Source organism: Pyxicephalus adspersus, chromosome 4 (assembly GCF_032062135.1).
Source record: "Pyxicephalus adspersus chromosome 4, UCB_Pads_2.0, whole genome shotgun sequence".
NCBI classification, from domain to species: Eukaryota; Metazoa; Chordata; class Amphibia; order Anura; family Pyxicephalidae; genus Pyxicephalus; species Pyxicephalus adspersus.
The window spans coordinates 8,092,632-8,099,015 of record NC_092861.1 but is presented as its reverse complement, the minus strand read 5'-3'; the positions used below and the strand labels follow the sequence as shown (position 1 = coordinate 8,099,015).

Genomic DNA, 6,384 nt, shown 5'->3' with positions numbered 1-6,384 from the left:
CGGTTCTGGAAAAAAACAGCCAAGAAATTAAAATGTATCAATATTTATGCTACAGTTAAAAAACATGAGCGAAAAGAGCTTTTCACCAAAATGCAATTGTTCCTAACTGGGGAGAACCCCATAATCCTGAGAGGGGATTTTAACTGCGATGTTCTGTCTGAACGAAAGAGAGATGGCTCGGCCTCTATTCTTAAAAATATTACCAACGCAACTGAACTTCTCGATGCTTGGGTTGCTTCTGGAAAGGACGCGAACAACCTTGTTACTTGGTCTAGCTCCCGGGCAACCTCTCGCATCGACTATTTCTTTGTATCCAAGAACCTAAAAAGATTAACCAGTTTAACACAGAGGAGTGTGTCTTTTCAGACCACAAAGTTCTAAGCTGCCACCTCCAACGTCTAGGCGTGGAAGGAAAGAAATCCACCTACTGGAAATTACTCAGTTGCTGGAGGAATCAGAAATCAGGGAATCCTTTGAAAAAGAATTTCTGCATTTGGAAAGCTAAGCTGTCAGGCATCTCCAACAAAGAAGAGCGGTGGGATAAACCTAAAAATTTCTTAACTTAAAAAGTCTTTTTTCATAAGGAAAGGAAAGGAAAAGAAAAAAGTAGAAAACTAAAAGACTTCTACTCCAAACTGAATGGGAAGCTTCAATCCCTACTCCTTCTTGGAAAATATGGTATAAAGGTTGAAAACGAAGCAAGGAACGTCAAGAAAGAAATAAAAAAGGTCCTGGAGGAAAGAGGAAGACAGATAATCTTCAACTCGCGAGTACGGATCCTCGAGCAGGACGAAAAGTGTTCCAGTTTCTTCTTCAAGAAGATCAGAGGGAGAAGAGACCACATCCAGAAGATCGAAGGTGTAGAAAGATTGGAAGACAAGAAGAGGGTGGTCAGAGATTTCTTCCAAAACCTATATAGTAATAAAACCTTGGACGAATCTTTAGTCAATTACTTCCTAGACCAACTAAACTGCTCCTTCTCTCAGGAGGAAAGGGCCCTCTTGGATAGCCCAATCCTGGAACAAGAAATAAGAAACCTCCTTTCTAGTTGTGAAAATGGCAAAACCCCTGGTGAGGATGGGCTCCCATCTGAGTTCTACAAATGCTTTTGGACCACCATGAAAGATGACTTCATGGAAATCGTCAATATAGCGGCTACAAACTTTAGCCATCCTGGAGTAAAGGTGTGATCTCCCTTCTTTTTAAAAAAGGCAACAAAGAAGAAATTAAAAACTGGAGACCAATTACCCTGCTGAATATGGACTACAAAATTTTTGCTAAAATTTTGGCTAATAGACTTAAAAAAGTTATTACTTCTGTAATCCACCCGGATCAGTCATGTGCCGTCCCTGGCTGTCAAATTGCGGACTCCATCCTTATCAGGGACATAATTTGGGATGTAAAAGATTGTGGACAAAGTCTTGCCCTCCTGTCTGTGGACTTTGAGAAAGCTTTCGACAGAGTCTCTCACCTCTTTCTCTTCAAGGTCCTGGAGAAAATAGGCTGCCCAGTAAATCTGAGAAACCAAATCTCCAGTCTGTACTCAAATTTCTCTAGCAAAATCCCTGTAAATGGGGACCTCACAGAACGTTTCCAGGTCAAAAGTGGGGTCAAGCAGGGCTGTCCCTTGTACCCCATCCTCTATTTGTGTTATCGAGCCTCTGTTATGCGCCTTGAGAAAGGACAAAGTCATAAACATTTTTTTTTTATCCCAGGCAGTAGCGGAGAACAGGTCAAATGTGTCGCTTTTATGGATGACATTACTATCACCGCAAGGGAAAGCAGGAGTTTAATAAGAGCCCAAAGTTCTGGAATGGTTTTGCGGTGCCTCCAACTTTAAAATCAAATATGGACAAATCAAATCTTAATTGGAAATTTCCACGTCGATCTCAAACTAACTTTCACCAAAGTCCTGGACCTGAAGATCCTTGGTGTATGGTTTTCTGGCAATTGCTCAAACTTCAAAAATTGGGAATCCCTCTTGGAGGGATTGATATGTGGAAGATGCGCTCCTTTTCAATGGAAGGGAAAATTCTCATCTTTAAGCAAGTTATCATTCCTTTGATCCTATACACTTCCATGATTTTTACTCCTCCCAGGAATATACTGTCAAAGTTGAACAAGCTTGGCTTCTACTTTCTTTGGAATGCCAAGATGGACAGACTGAGGAGAAGTGAGATTTACAAAGACAAAGTTTTAGGAGGAAGAGGTTTTCCGGACATTAGACGTTTCATTGGCGCTAAGTATGTAGCGTATGTGGTGAGCAAGTTGGACTGTAAAGGGAATTCTGTAATCTCTAATTTCATGAAGTACCAGCTAGGTTTCTTTGCTCGAAGATTGGTTCCGGATGCAAAATTACAAACCCTTACAAATGGAGCACTATATCCCCGTGGAAAGATACATCCGAGAATTTAACCTCTCTTTTCTGGAGAAAAACACCTTGTTGGAACACAAAAGAATTTTAGCACAAATTAAGGAAGGGGAGCATGTTGCTTTAGTGAGCAACTTCTCTGGGAACAAATCCAAAGAAATATGGGAGAGATTCTTCTTCTCGGGACTCTCCAATGATCAAATAGATTTGGTCTGGAATAGTTTGAGAGACTGCCTGCCTACCAGGAGCTTTCAACATAAAAATTAATTAGATCCAAAAATTAATTAGATCCACCCAGTGTCCTAGGGAATTCTGGGGGGGGGGGGGGGAACACCCCTTCATATTTTTTGGAATTGCAGGCTTGCTAGAAAAGTCTGGCATAAAGTTGGAAATGTCATCAAGGAGGTGGAAGGCATCCAGCTTCTTAATTTTGAAAAAGTTCTTTTTGGTGAAGGTATTGACCCTCCAAATTTGGTACATTATTAATTCTATGAAAATGGCCTTATGAAAGTCAAGATGCATCCTCCTCTTTACAAAGGAGGCACTTAAGATTCAGGATTGCATCAGATTGGGTTATAGTGTGTTATATATCTTTACTTTTGGAGAGATAAAATCCGTTTAGGGGATAAGAGGGCTAGAACAGATTGGAAATTGGCTTTATGGGAACACTAGGTTCTCCTTTTTTCTGATTATCTAACGATGTTTCCGAATTCAGATCAAACGACCATGTCGCTTTAAAGGTGAAAATTGGTGAATTGATTTTAAGGTTCTGAAGATAAATCGAAAAAAAAGAAAAACTACCTTTGCCCTTAAGGGTGTTGAAGCTTTTTAAGTTGATACAGTGGATCTCGTTTGGTCTATACCAGCCATTTGGTCCTGGTGAGGTACCCTCTACTCGGCCCTGTAGGATCGTCGATTAAATTTGGCTTCACCTACTTGCCTTTTCAAAGGCAAAAGAACTGAGGAGCCAGAGAAGCCGACCATCATAATACTGAGGAAGCCGACACCAGAAGCCGAAGCCTGAAGCCAAAGCCGCAGCAGAGGCCCAAGGTATCCGAGAAGGAAGAGAAGATGGCCCCAAAGAAGATGCAAGAAAGAAGAAGCACCTGGAGCAGGCCCAAGCCAGCCGGGTGCAAGAAGAGAGACCTTCCACCTCTGCCTCTGCCCCAGCAAGACCAGGCCTAGCTGCATCTGCAGGAGCAGAGGCCAGCGGAAGACACCGGGCCGCAGATGGGGTTCCAACCCTGGATGAAGCAGAAACTCATCCTCCAGCTAAAGGAGGTGAACGAACGCATCCCAGATATGACTCCAGAAGTCTTCGGGAGGAAGATGGTCATCGACCAAGGGTTCTCCAAGGCTGGGACCCTCTCCATCCAAGCTTTTGTGAGGAGGTATCTTCTACGTCACATTTGTTTCCCTATAGGTGTGCAGGAGATACTGGGAGAAAGTGAAGGCGGCAGAACCTGGATCGCCTTTCGGCAACTTTGTTGCCAATTCGCCCATACAACGGGAAGAAAGGCAGGTCACGGTGTCAATGCGAAGCCCTCACATACCCAAACAGGACATCGCCACATACTTGAAGAAATTCTGCACGGTGCTGAGGGAGCCGACCTGGATCCTGGATGCCAACGGCTTCTGGACTGGTAAGTGGACCCTCACCTGCAAGCTCAGGAGAGACGCCACCACGGGGGACCTCCTGCACTTGCCAGTACATCAATCTCGGCCCATGCCCCGGAATCCTCCACTACGAGGATATGCCCTGGACCTGGAAAAGGTGCGGAGCAGAAGGCCACGTAGGGAAGGATTGCCCCACAGTGTTCTGTAGACTCTCCCGTGCCACAGGGCATGAGTCCAAGGACTGTCCTCGGACTAAGATCTGCAACCTCTGTGGGGAAAGAGACTACTTATACCAGGAATGCCCCTAGAGGACAAGGTCCTACACTGGGGTATTGAGAGGCACAGGACATGGAGTCAACCACATCGAACATGACAACAGAGTGGGACCGTCCACAAGAGGTGAGCACAGACCCCCAGATGCTCAAGGGCAGCCTACCTACCTGCTAATCCCAGACCATCCTCCTCCAACCCCAGACCCCACACCTTCCGGGACCCCACCCAGGCCACCCAGGCCACCCAGGCCAAAAACCTCCCCCAGACCCACTGTACCTGGCCCCAACCCCTCAACCCGGAGTAACAAGCCCCCCCCAACCCACGGACTCACAGTCCACCACCGCCCCAGAAACCCAAACCCCTCCTCCTTCCCCCCGAGAATCAACCCCCCAACGCAGCACCACAGACCCAGCCCCATCATCCAGAACCCCTGACCTCTCCTCAGAAGAGGCCTTCCCTCCCCTCCTCCCCCCTACCGAGATGGACACCTCAGGTACCTTCAGGAGGGGGAAGAGAAAACTCCCCCAAAGCCCCGCCTCAGACACAGAGCTGTCCCTAAAAAGTCAGGCCACGGAGGAGGAAACTCCTCCTCTACTCCCCCCTGCCCAGCTTACCGAGAACCTCGCAGAGCTCGTCGAGTATCTGGACAGCATCCGCCATGATGCTGATCTGTGCTATCTAGGAAATGATTGAAGAGGTGTAAGTCGTACAGTCTCCGACTGAAGCATCACTTTCCTCTAAATCATTATAGAGCAAGGATAAATTAAAGTGGGTTAATTCAAGATTCAAAGGGGGCCCAGGGTGCTTTTGTAGGGAATGTAATGTACCGTGGTGGGTGATGGATATTTTCAAAATGGATGATGTGTTGCCAGTGAGGGCAGATGAGAGGATAAAAACTTTGTATTACCTTTTAGGAAAGGAGGGTTTTTCTGCATTGTAAGTTTAAAAAAATTGTTTTTTTTCTTGTGATTGCTAAGGTTTTTAGGTACTAGGAGGAAGGAAGGTTTTTTCTGTCGAGTTAAGTAATGTGAGATGGATTTTTGTAATTTATGTAAAGGTTTTTTTTTTGGAAAAATTAAAGTGGTTTTTGTACGACAAGGCTGGTGGATTTTTTGGCTTGGCTGATTATCCACATAGCAAAAGATAAAAATATAAAAAAAAAAATATGTTCTTATCAGTTTAATATCTGATACGTCCCCAACCAGGGGACCATATATTAATAAATTTTTAGAACAGGAGATGGAAGTAGAGCTTGCTCGATCCACTCCACGCATTGCCCTGGTATTGCAGTGTTTCCAGGAGTGGTGCAACTCTCTTATGTGGTACTCCAAAGACAGAACAAGACAAAATCTTCAGGGAGAAAGAAATGGCTGGAAAGAGAGGTAACGCACAACAGCCACTCATGAAAGTCAAGCTCCGCAGCTTCTTTCAAGCAAGGGGACGCCAACAGGTGTACGCAAGGAAGAGAACTCAAGAGACTGCAGCGTGAGCTTCAGTCCTTACAGGACCTCTACCACTGTGGCTGGGACGTTAGGCGAGACCTGGAAGAGACCAAGAAGTGCTTCAAAACAGCACTTTGAGGAGGACACCAGGCGCATCATCTTCCGTTCCAAGGTGGAGGATCTCAAAAACTGGCTTCCCATCTCTCTCCTCAACATGGACTACAAGATCCTTGCCTAGGTACTGGCCAACCGGCTAAAGAAGGTTATCGGACAGATCATCCACCGGGACCAGACCTGGGGTATCCCAGGGCGACGGATTATGAACAGCCTCACACTGGTTAGAGACATGGTCCACTACATCCAGGAATGCAACATCCACGCCGCCCTGGTCAGTCTGGAGAAGGCCTTCGACCGTGTCTTCCACGCGCTCATGCTTAGAGCCCTCCGTAAGCATGGTCTCGGTGAAATATTCTGTTTATATTAACCTGATGTTTCTTGATATCCACAGCACAGTGCTCGTGAACGGCTGGAAGACTGACCCCTCCCCCATCCTATCTGGAGTCAGACAAGGCTGCCCTCTGGCACCTATCTCCTTTTTGTCTGTTGTATAGAGCTCTTCGCCGAATGCATCAGACGGAACCCAGAGATCAGAGGGATCACCGCGCCAGGACCAGACAGAAG

General features: G+C 45.9%; 2 pseudogenes; both read left to right on the top strand.

Annotated features, from left to right (window-relative positions):
• The first annotated feature begins 3,601 nt into the window (after nt 1–3,601).
• Nucleotides 3,602–4,695, top strand: LOC140329664 (uncharacterized; annotated as a pseudogene).
• A 673-nt stretch (nt 4,696–5,368) lies between these two features.
• Nucleotides 5,369–5,576, top strand: LOC140330266 (U2 spliceosomal RNA; annotated as a pseudogene).
• Nucleotides 5,577–6,384: the final 808 nt, after the last annotated feature.